The sequence below is a fragment of the Natator depressus genome, chromosome 6 (assembly GCF_965152275.1).
Source record: "Natator depressus isolate rNatDep1 chromosome 6, rNatDep2.hap1, whole genome shotgun sequence".
In the NCBI taxonomy this organism is placed as follows: Eukaryota; Metazoa; Chordata; order Testudines; family Cheloniidae; genus Natator; species Natator depressus.
Window position 1 is genome coordinate 118,422,022 of NC_134239.1, and position 19,862 is coordinate 118,441,883.

A 19,862-nucleotide genomic window follows, 5' to 3' on the forward strand; every position below is an offset into this window, starting at 1 on the left:
GTTGACTTCAGATCACTTCTCCAATCTCTCAAGGTCATTTTGAATTCTAATCCATACTCCAAAGTGCTTGCATCCCCTCCCAGCTTGGTGAAAACCACCAATTTTATAAGCACATTCTCTACTCTATAATCCAATATAATATAATATCTTATATAATTAAATATTAAATAGTACCAGACCTAGGATTGATTCAAGGGACCCCACTAGATACGTCCCCCTAGTTTGACAGCAATGTACAACATTCTTGAAGTTAACAAAAAGCCACACACAATGACTTTCTACCTTCTTCCATCTCCTTCAGGGTCTACTTCACTACCTGAGAACAATATCTGGATTAGTATTCTCATAGCAACACTTCCAGCAAGTTGATGGTCCATTGCTTTACTTCTTACCAACTACTGCAAGTGCTGGTGAGTTCAGCTTCCTGTTCTTCAAATACAGACACATTTTCCATATGCGACCTCTGACCTTCCATCTCCTGTCCATAACATAGCACTCACCTGCTTTGGCTCACTTAGTCTTTCTTGTCTCCCTAACAATCTAAAATCTTTTATATTTAAGGCAGAGCCTTCTTAAAGCATTACAATGAGTACATAAACTATTCTCTCTTTAAGCCCCAACTCAGACTTGAGGCAGACAGGATTTTTAATGATGTTCCTCAGCTCACATACAACAGAGTATGTCACAAATTATACCAAGGCCTCACACATCCCATAAATAAAAATTTATTTACAGGCACTGGGTTTATACACACAGAAAAAGAGAGTAAAATTTAAAAAAAGTTTACACTTCACTGCATGCTTAGGTATAGTCCCTACCTAAGTTTATTTTCTTAACAAAGAGAGCTGATGGAAATACAGATAAGCCACTAAACTTTCACAGACGAAGAATTTTTACCCTTAATAAGGGGGACTTCTCTTTCATGAGCAGCCAATACTGTCAATATTCCTTTCTAGCTACACCTTGACTGACTTTTTGAATCCAGGCTGGGCATATACAGGGAATTAACCTTTTGATGTCCAATGTGGATTGCCTAAAACAATATTCTGTTCGCCTGCCCTCTGCACCTGAACAAACATCTTCAGGAACACTATTATTTAGGTTTCATTGGTACAGAACATTGTCTTTGATCAACAACGACTTCCACTGTGATGTTTTCGAGCACATAATGAATACAGCTGGGGGAATATGGACTACTGAATACGTAGACACCCGCTTCCCTTTTGAAATGCATTTTTAAATTTTTTTTTAGTCCCAAACATTGTATTTAAAAAGTGATCAAAAGAGCCTGAATCTTTTGAAGCTCTTAGATATACAACTACCTACTTTCTATTACAGGCACACTAATTTAGGCCCAAATTTAGGATTAAAGAGGAAAAAAAGATCAAATCAGAGGTCCCTGAACAAGGTGCTACAAATTCCGTCCTCATAAACTGAAACAGCTACCAAAAGATGTTACCTGTAACAAACACCTATGTGCTGTACTGCAACCTATAGATCCTTTACAACAGTGGAAGAGGTTCAAGTGTACTAAGGTCCAGAATAAGAAGAAAATGCATTCCTAGCTATATTAAGATATATGCTAACCAGGGTAAACCTAATGTGGGCATGGGAGGAGAGGGAGGGGAAGACATTTAAAGCAGTTCCAAAACCACTGCCTGGCCACCTGACTATCAGTATATAATATAGTATATAGAGCCTGGTCACAAGATTAGAACCCATGAAAGTCATCATTAAAGACTAATGCAAGATAGCAATTTCCCTATGTTATTCCAAGGATTAGGGAAATTTGAAGGGAAATATTAAGTTTAAGCTTGAACCTCAACTGAAGTCTTTCACATTTACAGACCCTTCAGAACATTCAAATGAAGGAACTCAGGAACGAACACCAGTGTGAAACGATACTTTGTGGAAACAGAAAGCCACTTGGGTAAAAATCTCACCCTGCCTGTTTGTTGAGAAAACAATCTTTAGGAGACCTCATGAACAAGGCCATTAAAAAGAAATGGAAAAAAGACAGCAGAAGGAACTCTCAGAAATTGAAAAAGGAGCCTAAAATGCCTCCAAACTTACTGCTGTACAATACAAACCTTGAAACAACTGTCAAGTGATGCATCATTTTATGGACAAGGTTCAAATGACGTTCAAGAGCAAAGCAGCAACTTTTGGCTACCAACAGCAAATGTCTCAAGAGCCAGATCATAAAAGGAGTACTCTCTAGCACTTGGCCAAATCAAAGCTCCAGTTAACTGGAATGAAGATTCATACACAGACAGACAAATGCCCTTGATCTTGTTATTGTGCTGAAAGGAAAGCTTTCTCTAGATCAGTTGGCCTCTTGGGCAGCTCCCTCAAAATTGGATGCAGTCCAGCCCAAAGGCCGACTTAAAGGAAATTGCATACCTCTTTGCCAATTCTCCCTTCCCAGCCAAATCAGTCAAGGTGGCTAGACCTCTCTCAAGTAAGCAAGAAGAGGAGGAAATAGAAATGTCAGACACATGACTTCAGGTAGCATCAGACCAAGAGACTTGGAGACAAGATGCAGCAGGCCATGTCTGTGTGGACAACATTAAAAAGGGACTATGATGACATACTGACACTCAGTCAAACCTCATTAATTCTTTTGCATTTGAGCCTGCCTTAAAGGCTTTGAATCTATTCCACTGTTTCTGTTTCTATGGAAAGTCAAAAGCCTCTTTCCCTAAATGAGCTTTTGTCTTTTACTTTTGCTGTTTATCTTGAAGAGTGCTTTTATCAGCCTATGATCACATTCCACATGTATTCGGATCAGCATAAACACAGCCATGAAGATAACAGGCTGGTATCAGAGGAAGAAAGTTTTATTATTTGTGGAACAATTAAGACATCACTATGACTACTTTTTAGATTATTTCTTCCAGTTTGTGACACGCCAGGTTATATGATTCCATTGATATCCAGTTTGTGATTTCCCTTTACTCTGAAAAAAACTCCCATTGTAATAATCAGTTCCAAGCTCCTTTGTCTGCTCTTCAGTTTCAGCATCAAAGCTTTCCCTCAAGTTGTTAAAGTATTCTCCTACCGCTCAAAACTCTAACTCTGAATATGGAGATTCTGACTGTCTAGCTTTTCATATCTATCACCAGGATAGCTGAGGTTGGAGGTTTACAAATCACTTGAGAGCGAGACAAACAGGACCATCTTCCCACTTATGGAAAAAGATATATTTACTAAGTAACTTGCCATTTACTGACTTGCTTTTCTTTTTGGTATGCTTACCCTTTAGGATTACAGTGTAGTACTGCAAGTAGCAACGTTTAGCAACATTCGGCACCAATAAAAATAGCTCATTTATATTTTGCATGCTCACGTAGATTAAGAACAGTTTATTAATTTTAATGGTCATGATTTATGTACCTTGTGGCCAAAATATGGTACCTAAAGTACAGATTTATTAAAAAGACAGCAGCACGGAAAAAGTTATACTGGAATAATCTATAATCTGTTTACAGTATATGAATGATTTGCTGTTCCTTCATAAGGCATGTAGGAAGTCAGCACTCCTCAATGTGAAAAGTATTTCCATGTGCTTAAAGCATGAGCTTTCCAAAGAAAACAATGACTGAGAAAATTATTATTCTTTATTTCCCTGCCAGCTGTTTTTGGGGATTTTTCTCCCAGCCACCTTCTTTCTTTCAGTCAGATCTCTCCCTATTGCTCACAGTAACACCTACTCAAGGAACGCAGCAAAATCAATGACATTTTCATGGTTAGGAGACTTAGTAATGAGATGATCCAGTTTCTTATCTCAGACTGATTTAAGTTACGTTTTCTTAAGGGCTAGTCACTACCATAACTATACTGGTATAACTAAAAATGGCCATACTAAGGGGTTGTATCATTCTAAGAATAATAGTTTCTAAACTGATATTGCTATATGACACAAAAACTGTGTAGACAAGCCCCCAGACTGACATGCACTTCTATACAACTACTCTGTCTGGGGGTTCCTTGGTCCCCTTCCAGACACTAAGGGTTTGTTCACATGAGACAGTTGCACCAGTTTAGCCTAATGTGTGATTTCAAACCAATTTAGTTAAACCAGTGCAAGTCTGCACAGACAGGACACTCTTATTTTGTTTCAAACCAGCTGTCTCTCAATACAGAAATCCTGGGGACAGATCCTTAGCTGACGTAAATTAATATGGAGATTGAAGTCAATGGAGCAATGAGGATCTGCCCCATGGCCTACATACAAAGTTGCACCAGTTTAACTAAACTGGGTGTAACTTTTTTTATGGACACCATTACATCAATTTAAATCTGTCCTACATTGGTTTAGGTTGCCCCCGTTAAGTAAAATAATAAAAATATGGTATGATTTTAGTAGGTTTTATGCCTTGGCAAGGAAGTGTTCTTAGCAATTTCGCAAGACTGATTTATAGATCTTTTGCATGATAAATGAAAGTATTTGTACAGTCCTGTGTCTATTGGCTAAAATAATTAAGAGTAATGCTCACAGCCCTGTTGATGTTGAAAAGTGTTTTGCAGAAGAAGGCAAGTATCGACACCCCAACCTTTATCGACACCCCAACCTTACAGTTGAGTAGGCTGAGGGACAGAGATGAAGTGAGTTGAATAAGATCACAAAACAAGTCAGCAGAGGGAGAATAGAACCCAGGTCTCCTGACTCCGAGTCTAGTTCCCTTTCCCCAGATTATGCTGCCTGACCAGCAGAGAGCATTCCTAGGGGATTATCAGGGACCCAGGTGGCAAAGCTATTTGGTATCCCCCTGCTGCCAGGCATCCACACATCATTTTACGATGTCTACCATTTTACACTTTTCAGTCTTTTTTTTCCCTTTTTAACTGGAACGCAAGACAACAATCCTACAATCACACAGTGTAAGATCACTTTAATGGGGCGCCATGCAGGCACAAGGGCTAATGAGTCTCCACACAGGTCCACCCATGCCAATCCAATTGTACAAGTGGGCCTTAAAATGCTTAAGACATTTTCCAAAGCAATTGAAAAAAATAGCTCATGTAGATTACTCTGCATCAGTAAAAAGAACTAGGAATATCTTTAGTTCATTGTAGTGGTAGCTTCATAAAATTCATTAGATCCAAAAGTTACAACAAGGCAATTCTGTAGATCAACTCAACTTGCAAGAGATCCTGTGTTCAAATCCCAATTAAACCCTCACACAGGTAGGGAATACGGTTGTACCTGTGTTATGGAGGTGATCGGATTACACAGTCCCTTCTGGCTTTAAAAGCTAGGAAATAAAAATCTACGAACAATACTTTAGGATTAATGAATGGCACTTTCAAATTATCCTGCAATCTATTTTTGATAGACTTTCTCCCAGAGAATATTTGCTTCTCCTGAAAATGTTTTATTAATAGATTTTGTCCATCTCTACAGTGAGCTGCTCTTCCTGGGAAACCAGTGGAATAGCTGCAGCTATGGCTAATCCGACGTTTCTGATCAATAGTCTAATAAACACAGGTCCAAATTCTGCTCACTTTACTCACCCGAGTAGTGCCATTAGCATCAATGGGCTATATAACTTAACTCCAGTGGCCAAGATAAGCCTGGCATACATTGCTTTGTCAGCTAAATACAATAAATTCAAGAGTACAGCTCTCTTCTGAAAAGAGAGAGTATACATGGCATCTTCTTTCTCAGCAGATCTACTCCTTGTGTCCCTTCACAGGCAGACCCACTGACTTTGGTGAAACAAATATATATTTTATTGTTTTTCACTCCTACAGAGCCAACTGTAACTAAGTGAGTGTGATAAGAGTTTTGTTTACTCAGTTCCAGTCATTACAGGTGTGCCAACTCATTGGCCCATATACATACTAATATATGTATATAAACAAATACCATTTTGACAGCAGTAAGGGGCCTTAAAGTGGGCATAAATATAATTTACACTGCCAGAGCACTGTAAACATGCACAATGGTAAAGGACAATCAGGCCCTTTGTCTTTAGCAGGCTTGCATAGGTGTAACGAGAAGTCTTAATTTGGACTACCAGGTCCTTATCATATTACAGTACTAGTGAGGGATAAACTGAACAGCTCAACTTTCTGAGTCCAGGCTAAGTTTGCATGGCTGGTGTGAGGGGACATTTTTATATTCGTAAAACACCACTTTTGACATGGAAACAAAATGAGGTAGTGAAAGTCATAGAATCATAGAACTGGAAGGGACCTCGAAAAGTCTGTAGTCCAGTCCCCTGCAATCAAGGCAGGATTAAGTATTATCTAGACCATCCCTGACAGGTGTTTGTTCAACCTGCTCTTAAAAATCCCCAATGATGGAGATTCCTAGGCAATTTATTCCAGTGCTTAACCACTCTGACAGCATGGTTCAGATAGTTCAGTGTGGTAACATAGTTCAAAACATTTAAACGCAGAACCTCATGATGCCATTTTTTATAGTTACTTTTCAGATTTGAACCACTCTTTCACGTTAACTGCAAACCAACATAAGGTAACAAATACCATCATTTGCAGTGGTTTATATACTTTTTCACCTAACCTTTGGGGGGGGGGGGGAACTTCATTAAGCCAACATGAAACACCTAATGTTTAAACACTTTGATATATCAGCAGCTATATAGTAATCACAGAACTAATTAATTAATTATCTAAGACACTGGTTTGTAGGTTGGCACACACAGAATATGATCTGATGACTGATTGCTTTTAAATACAGTATATCTAGCTTACACTTCAAAAAAACAGTGAAAAACATTTAAATGCAGCTATGCATATATCTGCCTGAACCCTCACAAAACATTTATTTAATTATTTTTGTAAAAAGCCACTTCCCCACCCTAAAAACTTTGTCTGTTGTTGCTAAGTTTCTTCCATCAGGATACTCAAAACCTACAAGCATGTTGCTACATATTGGATACATATTTCAAGATGTTATAGGATATACATAACATTTAAGTCATGGGATTCTTCAGACAAATGGTAAAATACTTAGAATACAACCCTGAAGTACCACATTGTAACCCACCATTTAATTTTTGCAGATATAATAAAACTTATGAATTCTGTACCAATGTATTGTTTCTTTAATGAGGGTTGAGTTGTGAAGGTCAGAATTTCCCTTTCCTCTCTGGCTTCTCGAAGTTGGTGTCCTGCTTCCCAGATCACTGCAGTGTTTGTTGCGGTTAATAAGGACACCCAATGCTGCAGTTTCTAATAATGTAACATGCACCATTTTTCTCAGCATGTTTTTCCTTATACTAGAGAGCACAAATATAAGGCCCAATTGTAGCAGTGCTGAACTCCCAGAATTCCAAGCAGAGCCAATGGGACCTGCAAGTGCTCAATGTCTTTAAAAAACAGCTCCATAGGAACCGTTCTGAAGAGAGCCACTTTTACCTGCTTTGGCCAGCGCACAAATCAATATCACTTCACGTTCTGTTTACTCTCCTACGGCAGCAATCTCCTTCCATCTCTGCTGTGTTTTTTCACATGCAGGATTAACTGCCCTTCGGAACAGCCACTAGATTCCTCCACCTCCCACTAGTTCACAGTAAGACTCTGTAGCATAATGACTGCACTTTTAGACTCTAGAAATGGCTACAGTAGCTGCTAGTCAGATTGAGGTCTATTAGCCTGATTTTGGAAGGTGCTGAGCACCTACAGATCCTATTGATTTCAAAAGGGGGTTGTGAGTGCCCAATAACCAAAAATCTGTCTGTCAAAGAGTGCACCTCCTCATGGCTGGGTGTGGCATAGCAAGCTCTCTCCTCTCCAGTGCCGCCTGCTGACAGTCATTTTGGCCCCACAGCAGTCCCCGTCTTCTCGAAACTCGGCCATCTGCCCAGGTCACCATTTTGTTACCCCAGAAGTTCAACAAACAGCTAGAGTACTTACAACTTACAAAGTCTTTGTCCCCAACTTTGGGCTCTTTGGGCCTTGCATGCTCTTTGTTCAAGGCTTCCCAATGTTCTCATCCCCTTAAATCTGGGGACTTAACATCACCTTCCCTGGTGGCTAGTAGGGGAACCGAGGCCCTCTCCCCACCCCCTCTCCACTGGGTTCCAGCCCAAGGTCACTTTAAGTGAGAAGGCAAGGTCTCTCTATTCTGACCCACCCCTGCTTCTACCCAGAACCTCGCTAGGTTCATCCTACTCTCAACGTCAGGACTTGCAGGGCTCTCCCCTGGAATCCCCCAATAAATCTGAGACTAAAAGCACAAACTTAAACCATCTTCCATCCTCCACAGGCTTGACCTTTCATGCCTCAGGTTCCGCAGGCTGTTCCTCCACTGAATACCTCCCAGGGCCCCACTCCCTAAAAATCCAGATCCTCCCCTTTTATCAAGGCTTATCACTGGAGCCTACTCCACTCCCAGTGGCTGCTTCATCTCTCTCCTGGTGCTCTGTGAGACTTGTCTAGTCAGGAGATGGCTAGGGCCAATTCTCTCTCTAGGCTTCCGCCTTGAGCCTGCCAGTCTGTCCACTTTCTAGTCCCAAAGCATGACCAGAGAGTTCCTTCCTCTCCTCCCTGCAGCCCCCTTCTGCTCCAAACTTCCTTTCTTTATCCTAACCACCCAGCTCCCTCCCCAGCTGAGCTTCATCTCTAATTGTGCCTGGCTCACCCTTCAGACGCAATCAAGTCAGGTTGCTTGAGCTCTCAGGCCCACATTATCCTTTCATTTCCTGCATGGGGTACACAACCCATCATACTGGCCCATATAAATTAATTTACAAACTCCAAAACAAACACCCTCACAACATATTTAACTCTGAAAACCCTAATACTAGACAACAGAAGAGAGGAAAGTTACGATATTCAAGTGTCACTTTCTGTTCCAAACAGCAACAATAAATGTATATTCAAACATTTTATATTTGCAGAAGCCTCATTTGTTTCAAAGAGGTACTTGTAAACACTATGCTAATGTTCGGGAAGTGGAAAATTTACTTAGTTATTGATGTCAGACATTTCAAAATGACTTAGCCCAAGAAACACCAAAATTAAATAATGTTCACTGAACACTAGTCAGAATTTGCATATTCTCTGCTCTACTCCCACAGACAAAGTTATACCCTGCTGGAAGGTAAACAACAGCTTCCTTCAAGAGCTGAACACTCAACAGAAAAGGACCACATCTCAACAGAAACACAAATGGAACATTAAGGCTTTGTCTATATTGAGATTTTGCCCCCATTTCAGTAATTGATGACTAGACTTTGAAATAGTTGCAGGCATTGAAAATCCTAGCACAGTGTGGCTTGGTGGAGAGAGCACTGGACTGGAGCACAAGAGACAAGGGATCTATTTCTAGCTCTGCTACTGGGCAACCTGGGACAAGTCACTTCATCTCTGTGCCTCAGTTTCTCCATGGATACAATGGTATAAAGATGCTTACGTTCTTTATAAAGCACTTTGATATTTACTCATAAAAAGCACTATATAAGAGCTAGGAACAACTAATAAATATAATAGCAGCATAGAGGAGGACAGCTGTAATTATCTCAGTCATGCAGGAAGACAAGGTGCAAGGGATGGGGCTTAATTAGGCTGCAACACTATTAACTCATCTGGAAACTATCCAGCAATAATTCACACAGTGCAGGTTATCGTAACTTCCTTAATCCTTACTTTCACAGGTTAACTTTGACCTCCCGCCCTTCCTCCGGGGCGCTCACTTAAGGTTTCAGGATCCCAGCTGACAGCTCTTTTGGGCAGAGACCTGCGTCTCCCCTTCCAGGCTTGCAGTCTCTTTGCACCTCACTGTGCCTGCCCCAGCAGGTCTGATTGGGATCCAGCACCTGTGGTTAACCTTTCCCCAGGAGTTGCAACAATGTGTACTAGTTAGCAACCAGCCTTCACAAAGCAAAATACTTTTATTCTTAGGGTGCATTTATTATCAGGGTAAAAGTGTTACAGAGAAAACATGTGAAAACAATAAAAATGTCCTGTACCCATGCTAAAACTTTACCAGAGATTACTCATCAGTTCTAAGGGGTTCCGATAACCCAAAGTCTTTCCAATCCTTCCACAACAGTGCCCTCCCCTCAGCTCCCCTTGGAGCGAAGGTCCCATCCATTTGCTGAATCAAAAAAGGTCCTGTGCCAGTTTAAACTCAGTCTTTATGCCAAAAGCCCTTTCTTTGTCAGTTACTCTCTGGAAAATTCAGTCTGAACCAGTATATGCAAGTCTCCCCAGGGAGTGGTACCTCTCCAGAGGAGTTTACAAACCAGAGTGATTCATCTTAATCAACCCCCCACACACACATACTGTTTTTAGTTCCTGGAGGAACTATGGTAACCCTCCCTCCACTCCCCCACAAAACTGCATATAATCCCTTCCCACAGTGATGATAAACCATCCATAAACTTAACACAATATGGTCCCCAAAGATATCGCACGTGATTGCAATATCTATCACAGTTACCACCTAGTGAGAGGCTGCCATCAGCCCCCAACCCCTCTCCACTGCTGGTACCTAGCCTGTCGCTGAGACCCCAGCACCATCCCCTTGCTTGAGGCTTAAGGGGCTGGGGAAATGGAATTGACAGTCTCTAGGAGCTCCAACGCCATCCCCCAGTTTCTTGAGGGGATGCTTTCCCCGTTAATCCACTTCTCACTCTGGTTTATCAGGGAAGCAGACCCTGTATGGAACTGGACACCTGCCAGCTGCTAAATTACGACACCTTGAACCTTAACTCTTCACTTACCTCCCTGGATCCCTACGCTGCTGTGGGGAATGTGAAGAAAACCACTTCACGCTGGCCAGTCAGGTAGTGAGGGAAAATTCTTTCCCAGTCCCCAAAAAGGTGACTAGCGCAATGCCCACAGCAAATCAAAAACCTGGTGCTATGCTAATCCCAGCTGTGGAGCTGAAGCTCCGGTCAGAAGGTCAGGGCTCATATCCCTCTACTGAGTTCACAGGGGCCTATGGCTAACCTGAGCCCCACTGGCCTGCCCACCAGCCCAACTGATGCTCCCTTCCCATCCCCCCAGCCATCTTCCTCTCCCAATGCCAAGGAATGAGGGAGATTACTCCTTTTACTTGCCATTCCAGACACAAAGTCATTGTATTTGAGGTTGCAGGGGTGTATTTGCTCTGATGAAGCTCACCCCTCAAAACTAGCATAAACTCCACTCAAGCAAATCTTTATTTTCCTTGTCTATACTTGGGGTTCACATAGGTGCATCTAGTCAATGGCTGGCCTCTGATTGCTGCATTTGGACTGAATTTGCAACTTTGACAAGGCCTAAATTAATATTTAAAGTGCCTATTATATAGAGGACCAAATTAGCCTGTTATCCCTCTAATAAAAAAAGGGTAGAAAAGAATCCATAGATAGAATATCTTGTCTGTTAAAAGGCTATTGTGTTATTTCACTCATGTCAACAACAACAAAATTCCAAACTCATTCACATGCTCATGATTTGATCTGCCACTGGAAAAGAAAATCATTTCTTACTTCAATGTAAAAGATCACTAATTCTTAGGCACTGCTGCATGAAGTGCTCAGAGTTTTAAGATGGCTCATCAAATGGCCATCTAAATTTCCAGACCATTTCTTCACTCCCTCCTCCATAGAGTATTAGTTTCTATTACCTGGATTGGAATTATCACCAATTAATAATTAGTGCCCAAACAGATGTGAAGTCTTCTCTTGAAAACACCAGTCACAAGTTCTCATTTGCAAACTAACGTAAATTGAATCTAGATATATTAATGGCAAAGGGTTCATATAGTACCACTTTGAACACAAGAGATTTCTCACATACTAGATTACAGGCAAAGGGCTCACAGAGGACACCTTCCCAAATTTACTGAGATATCCAGTTCTTAACTTTGAGTCAGTGTCTATTCACTCTTAAGTATCAATAAAGATAGTGAAGTGTAAAGAAATCTTAGAGTCAACTAATCTGTATTATTAACTAATCTATAAATACCAGCCTTTAACTTTAAAGAAGCAGTCTTTAAACCAATTATCTGCAGTGTTGTTATAGAATAATGGGATAATCTTTTAACCCACAGGAACAGTTTAACATTAAGACATAACAATTGATATTGGACTAAAGTAATTAAATCATAATCTCCACACAATGTGTTTTTGCTACAGGGAATCTACAAAAATGTGTTACAACAAGCCAGACACACCCTTCAGTGCTGAACGAAAAGGTTTACGCATAACACAATATATTTTCCCCCAAATCAACTAGAGTTAAAGAGGGTGGAGGAAAGGGAAGTAACCCAGGATGCTCTACAAACATCCCAAGACACCCTGTCCTCTTCAGAGAGTTTTGTTTTTTATTTAGTTGATTAAATAATAGACAAAGTGAGGGTAATTATTAATGGAGGAGTATATTCAAGGCAAAGGAGAAGAGCGAGCTTTTATGGCTGCAAAGGTATGAACTACTAACAAAAGAAACCTTATTAAGTGATCTAAAAGCTTTGCAAAAGCCCCACTCAGAGGCTTTCACAATAGTAACTCCTTAAGGACTCGATCCTGCAAAGAGCTGAGCAATTTGGCCCTGATCCAGCAAAGCATTTAAGCGTGTATTTAAACTTTGAACAATGAAATCAATGGGACTACTCAAGTGCTTAAAATTAAGCATGCACGTAAGTGTTTTTCTGGATAGGGGCCAAAGTAGTCATCACCTTCCAGGATTAAGGGTTAAGCGGGGGCTAACAAATACTATAAAAAAGGAGTGTTCCTTACCTATCTCCATGCAAGAAATCCATACACCATGAGCAGAGTGGAGATTAAAAACAAAACAGATTAATTCTGCCTGGCATGCATCTAATGAAGAAATCAAATCCGTCTGAACTGTTTCTGCCTGAAGATAGACTAGCTGAAAGGAATAGCAAAGGAAGGAAACTAGATTGATTCCCTAAAAAAAAATCTTTTACTGTTTAGGCAGATTTTAAGAGCACGTCTTAAAAACAAGAAAAGACAACAACGACGACCAGTAACAATGACGATTTATGAACATAATCGCATGCCACACAAATGGATGCAAGTACTTGAAACACAACACATAACTATCTAGATCTGTAGACAGGGGCAAACTACTGTAAATGGTCGGATTAGGTTTAATCCTCCCACTTCACATAATGCCATATATCTGGGAAACTGACGGAACACAAATGATTAAAAAGTATTTGGAGGAATTTTTTTTTGGGGGGGGGGGGAACGGACAGACTTGGAGCACAAACTTGGTACTGGCTCCAAAAACTATAAAAAAAACAACAACACAGACTGGAAAATAGAAGCAGCCATTGAACATTTGCTGGAACCTGAAGCAACAGAGGTAATAACCAAGTACAGTTAATTTGGCCTTAGTTGAAGTCTAAGTTAAAACCACATCCCAACAAAATGTAAAATAAGAATGTTATTTCTAATTAGAACAATATTGTGAGGGTAACACCACAAGAACATTATTTCTTCACACTTGCTATGCTCAGTTTACTACTGAGATGCATTTCAATGGTGACCTAAACATCCTGTGTCACCAGGCAGGAGGATTCATTCTTGAGAATTATTGATCTGACTACTCCTTCCTGTGACTTCTCTGCTTCAGGACAGCATGTCACTCACACTAACCTTGAACTAATTACAGTACAAGATGACAGCACTCAGAATGAAATGCTTGTAATATTCAGACCAAGTTAAGAGAACATTGTTGCCATGATTTAGACAGAGAAAAGCCAGGACACTGAAAAGTTAAGGGTGAAATTCCTACCTTAACTCACACTGTCATACAAGGAGAAGATTGACGATAGGAGATGCAGCATGGGTCCAGTGGACAGGACACTAGTCTGGGACTCAGGAGGCCCAGATTCTATGATCTTCTGTATGACCTTGGGCAAGTCATTTCACACTCTGTGCGTCAGTTTCCTTTCCCACCCTTTATCTTGCATACTTAGTCTGTAAGCGTTTAATGAGGTAGCAACTGTCTCTGTGTGTACTACTATATTACTAGGAATAAATACTATTAGTATTATAAAAATAAAAAAAACACAGATGTGCCAGGAATTGGGCTCATTATGCAGCGACAATGCAGCAGAGCTATACTGAAAGGGTGCTTTCCCCTGTTGAAAAAGAAAAAACTCTCCTCTCCCACCCATACTAGGGATCTAACATTATTCTATACAGAGATTCTCTGATTCCTCAGTTCTCCAGTTACCTGCCCAGGAAGTGCTCTGAAGAGGTGAGCGGTTCTATAGGAAATGACAAGGTATTTAGACAGACAGACAGTCTAGTTTCAGGTACTTAATTTTTTAACTGCATTAAATTGCCTCCACAGAACTTCACTCCTGAAGACCAGCAATCCTCGAGTAGATGGGTCAGGGAACCATCATAAAAATGGGGTGGAGGGAAAGAGTGACAAGCACTCTGAAATGCTGCCCTACTTCATTTAGATTCTCCAGCACTATTAGTTAGTGGATTAGCTAGGGAACTGCTAAATATTAGAAGCACTAGTGGTACTGTCAAAAGCACAGACAAACCATGAGGATCAAGTGGCTCCCGCCACCACCCTGTAAGTGGCAGAAACGTTGAAAGGAAGCTATTATTGTGGTGAAATGAGCCCTTTCTACATTTGTGAATTGCTGTCACCAGTGCAACACACACCCCTGAATACAAATAAGTATCCTTACAAGGGTATGTTCTGACATCAACTCCCATGTAGACGAATCTCCCAACCAGAAATGACATTCTCCAAACAGTGGCTTGATTTATTCCAAGACGATTCCTAGGATAATGGCGCATTAGTGACAGCCATTGCCCCCTTCCTCTAACTGAAAACTATTTAGCTACTAGCACAGACCTGGCACCACCATTTTCAAGACTGTTACTGGAAGTGCAATTAAGATTGCCACACTTTCTGTAACAGCATTAAGCTGGTTTGCAGACTTGGCTTAATAGACATACTCCACTAAGGAAAATAATGTTTAAAATATTCAAATTATGCAGGAAGCTGTAGATCACAAATAAGAAGGGAAATGCCAAGATAAAAAGGTCTACAGCTCCCTATCCCACTCACTTACATAAAACATCAACTCACTATGGGTCTTTTTCGTAAGCAGGCATCTTGAAGACCCCGTTGTCCGCAGAACTTACTGTAATAAAAAAAAAAAAGCTAGGCAAAATGCTACACAAAGCTGTAAGGAAATAGCATAGATCAAGCTTTAACAGCTCTCTCTCAGGGTGGCGGAAGAGAAAAGGGGGTCCTATTCCTATCTAACCTGCGTGCTGTTAACAAAAGGAGCCAACTGAAGGGGAAGAAGTCTACCTTTTCTGACTAATGAAGGATGTTCTCATTTAGTTTATTAAAGGAAGAAAACCACCACTCCTCCAAAGGAATGGAAACTCAACCTCTAATATAAAGAATACACATAGGACACCTAAAAACAGCCAGCCTAGTTGACTGTCTTTCAGGAGACTAAAATGGGCATATTCCTTGGAACTCAAGAGCAAAACCACATAAGTCAGGCTCAAGAACACCTCTGATTTAGACCATTCAAGGAAAAATCATCATATTTCAAGCCAAAAAATAAAAATAAATAAATAAAAGTAGAGCACCACAGCCAATATTGTTAAGAATGTAGCTGCGTAGACACAGGCTCAGAATCAGCTAGGTATAAGGCATTCAATACACTATCTGGCCTCTGTAAAATAAAAAGTGACCACCAGAGAAGAACAGTCCTAGGTTCAAGCAGCAGGTAAGGGGAAAAAAAAAGAAACCAAATGGGAAGGGTGTACAGTGCTTCCTTACATGCACGCTGCTAGAACTCTCCACTGGTGGACTTGAAGCACTGCACCCATAATAGCAATACTACTTTGGTTCTAGATCTACACATCCTATTGCAACAGTAGTTAAGGTGGGATTTTCAAAAGCACTCAGCACTGGTCTAGCTCTGCTCCCATGAAAGTCCATAGTGAAACGCCCATTGCATTCAATGGAAGTCATTGGACTTCAATGGGAGCAGTGCTACGCCAGTGTTGAGCACTTGCCCTTAAAGGCTGAGACTATAGAAAAAACAACGAGGAGTCCTTGTGGCACCTTACAGACTAACATTTATTTGGGCATAAGCTTTCATGGGCTATAACCCATTTCATCAGATGCATGGTGAAAAATAGTGAAAAATACAGTAGAGAGGTACAAATATACAGCACATGAAAAGATGGGAGTTGTCTTACCAAGTTGGGGCTTAATGCTAACGAGGCCAATTCAATCACGGTGGATGTGGCCCATTCCCACCAGCTGACAAGAAGTGTGAGCATCGTCAGGGGGAAAATTACTTTTTGTAGTGACCCAGCCACTCCCAGTCTTTATTCAGACCTAACTTGATGGTGTCAAGTTTGCAAATTAATTCCAGCTCTGCAGTTTCTCCTTGAAGTCTGTTTTTGAAAGTTTTTTTTTTTTGTTGAAGAATGGCCACTTTTAAGTCTGTTATTGAGTGCCCAGAGAGATCGAGGTGCTCTCCTACTGGCTTTTGAATAGTACTAAAACAGCTACCCCTCTGAAGACTATAGAAGAATATCCTACCTGAGAATTACCACATACAGCACAATCCCACAAACTTGTGAGGGGCTGAGCACCACAGGATTTGAGGGAGCCCTGCATCTCCTAGGACAGTGGTTCTCAACCAGGAGTCTGGGGCCCCCTGGAGGACCGCAAGCAAGTTTCAGGGGGTCTGCCAAAATAAACCAGAGAGCAGGGCCAGCATTAGACTTGCTGGGGCCCAGGGCAGAGAGTGGAAGCCCAAGCCCCACCACTGAAGCCAAAGCCTGAGCAACTTAGCTTCACGAGGCTCCCTGTGTCATGGGGCCCCAGGCAATAGCCCTGCTTGCTACGCCCTAACGGTAGCCCTGGCTTTTAATCTACTGAATATGCAGAAATACAGCTGTGGCAGCACAGGTGAGCCTTGGAGTTTCTATAGCATGTTGGAGGGGAGGAAGGGGGGGGTTCAGAAAGAAAAAGCCTGAGAAACCCTGTCCTAGGAGGAGTTCAGTGCATCATAGGCTTGGACCCAAAAAGTGAGAGTTCACTGTACTTTTCACCACACCTACCACCCACTTGGTAAATACCACCCACTTTCAAGGTCTAGTCACAGAATATACCAGAGGTGGGCAAACTATGGCCTGCGGGACAGTCCTGCCTGGTCCTTGAGGTCCTGGCCAGGGAGGCTAGCCCCCGGCTCCTCCCCTGTTGTCCCCCCTCCCCCGCAGCCTCAGTTCGCCGTGCTGCCAGCGCTCTGGCAGCACAGCGGCGTGGCTGGCTCTAGCCTGGCAACACGGCTGCCAGACATGCTGCTCTGAGCGGCATGGTAAGAGGGCGGGAAGCGCAGGGGCGGGGTTGGATAATGGGCAGGGGATCCTGGGGGCAGTCAGGGGACAGGGAGCGGTTGGATAGGGCGGAGGTTCTGCGGGGGAGAGCAGTCAGGGGACGGGGAACAAGGGGGCTTGGATAGGTGTGGGAGTCCTGGGGGGCCTGTCAGGGGACGGGAATGTGGATAGGGGTCGGGCAGTCAGGGGACAAGGAGCAAGTGGGGTTGGATGGGTCAGGAGTTCTGAGGGGGGCAGTCAGGGGGTGGGAAGCAGGGGCCAGGCTGTTTGGGGAGGCACAGCCTTCCCTACCCAGCCCTCCATACAGCTTTGGAACCCCAATGTGGCCAAAGAGTGTGCCCACCCCTGGTATATAAACAACTGATAGAGCTGAAGGTCAGAAGGATGAAGGAGCCATTACATCATATAGCCTGACTTCATAACACAGACCTGTAAATTTCAACTACTTACTTGTGTGTTGGGCATAATAACTTATGTTTGACTAAAGCATGTCTTCCAGAAGGGCATCCAGTCTTGAACTGAAGGCACAAAGACATGGAGAATCCACCACTTCCCTTGGAAGTTTGTTCCAATGGTTAATAACCCTCACTGTGAAAATTTGTGCTTGATTTCTAATTTGAATTTGTCCGACTTCAGCTTCCTGCCATTGGTTCTTGTTCTGCTATTCTCTGCATTTTCTTCCCCTGAAGTACTTACTGTAATCATGACAGCCCTCAAATCTTCTTTTTGGTAAACTAAACAGATTGAGTTCTTTAAGCCTCTCACTGTAAGGCATTTTCTCCAGCCCTCAAATCATTTTTGCGGCTCTTCTCTGCACATTCTCTAATCTTTCAATGTTCTTTTAAAAATGTGGACACCAGAACTGGACAGAGTATTCCAGCATACGTCTAACCAATGTCATATACAGAAGTCATGCACCTCCCAACCCCTCTGATGCTCTACTGCCCTGTTTATACACCCAAGGATTGCATTAGCCTTTTTGGCTGCAGCATTGCATTGGGAGTTTGAATTGCTTGCTTGTCCGGTATGATACCTAAATTCTTTTCAGAGTCGCTGCTTTCCAGGATACTGTCCCCCATTCAGTAGGTAGGACTTGCATTCCTTATTCCCAAATGTGCAACTTTGCATTTGGCTGTATTAAAAAACACATTTTGTTTGAATGGGCCCAACTTACCAGTGATCCAAATTTTAAATCAAGGGTGATTTGATATTTACTTCCAGATCATTGGTACTAAGCCTGATCAACTTTTTTTTTTTTTTTTAAAATCAATCCCTGCAGAACCCCATAGGAACACCCTATTCAAAGATGATTCCCTACTGATGACTTTTTGAGGTCAGTTAGCTAGTTCTTAGCCTATTTAACGTGCAATTTATTGATATTTGTATAATGCTATTTTTTTTTAATCCAAATGTTTTACGGTATTAAGTCAAATGCCTTAAAAAAAAGTCTAAATATATTAGATCTATGCAGCTGCCTTTATGAATTAAGTGCATAATCTCCTCAAAGAATGAGAATTATATTTGTTTGACAAGATCTATTTTCCAGAAAACCATGCTGACTGAAATTGTATTCATTTCCTTTAAGTCTTTATGAACTGATTCCTTTATCAATCATCTTTTCCATTATTTTGGCCAAGATTGATGTAGGGATAACCAGCCTATAGTTACCTCTTACCTTTTTTGAATATTGGCACATTAACACTCTTCCAGTATTTTGGAATTTCCCTGGTATTCCAATAGTTCATAAAAATTATCAGTAGCAGACCAGAGATTACCTCAGCCAACTCTTTTAGCACCCTTAGGCACAAGTTACCTGGGCCTGTCTATTTTAAAATGTGTGTCCCTAGTAGATAGTGTTTAATAGCTCTCTGTTTAGAAATGACCTGGAAAGTACTACTTCATCCTCATGTGATACAAGCACATCATTCTGCTTCTTTCCAAATACAAAACTAACAATTGTTAAGACGTCCTCATGACACACTCCAATGGTTCCCAAGTCCAAGGATTAAAAATACATAGGAACATTTTGCAGGAAAAAAGGAATAATTAGTGCAGCCATCCAGTTGTTTCTAAACAAAATAAGAGTTTTTCTGTTAATTCTCTCTACACAATCAAATACACTAGTTTATAGCCCATACTAACAATTCCTAATCCTTGTAGACACAAATAAAATCAACAGAAGAAAACATTCCATGCTATAGGAATGCAAAAAAAAAATTTTATATAAAAAATCTTATAGCTGCAAGTACCTACTTACTATTTGTCAAAAGCTGACACTGTGCTTGGTGCTGTAAAGACAGAGTAAGATGCAAATGCTGTTCTCAAGGGGCTCATGTTATAATTCAGACAGAGAATAGTCCAGACACCCAGGACAAAACAGACTGATGTCACAGAGATGCAGGGTTGGGTGCTGGGAGTTTTTTTTTTTATTTTGTCTGTTCTAGGGATTTTTTGAGTATCAATTTCGGGTTATGGTTTTGTGGATTATTCAGTCAGTGATGAGAAGATGATTTTAGAAGGAATTTTTAC

The 19,862-nt window shown here is 41.3% G+C and overlaps 1 protein-coding gene across 1 annotated transcript in view; it reads right to left on the reverse strand.

Annotated features, from left to right (window-relative positions):
• The window catches only part of MNAT1 (MNAT1 component of CDK activating kinase), a 181,173-nt gene that overhangs the window by 85,307 nt on the left and 76,004 nt on the right, over positions 1 to 19,862 (reverse strand). The window lies entirely within an intron of this gene.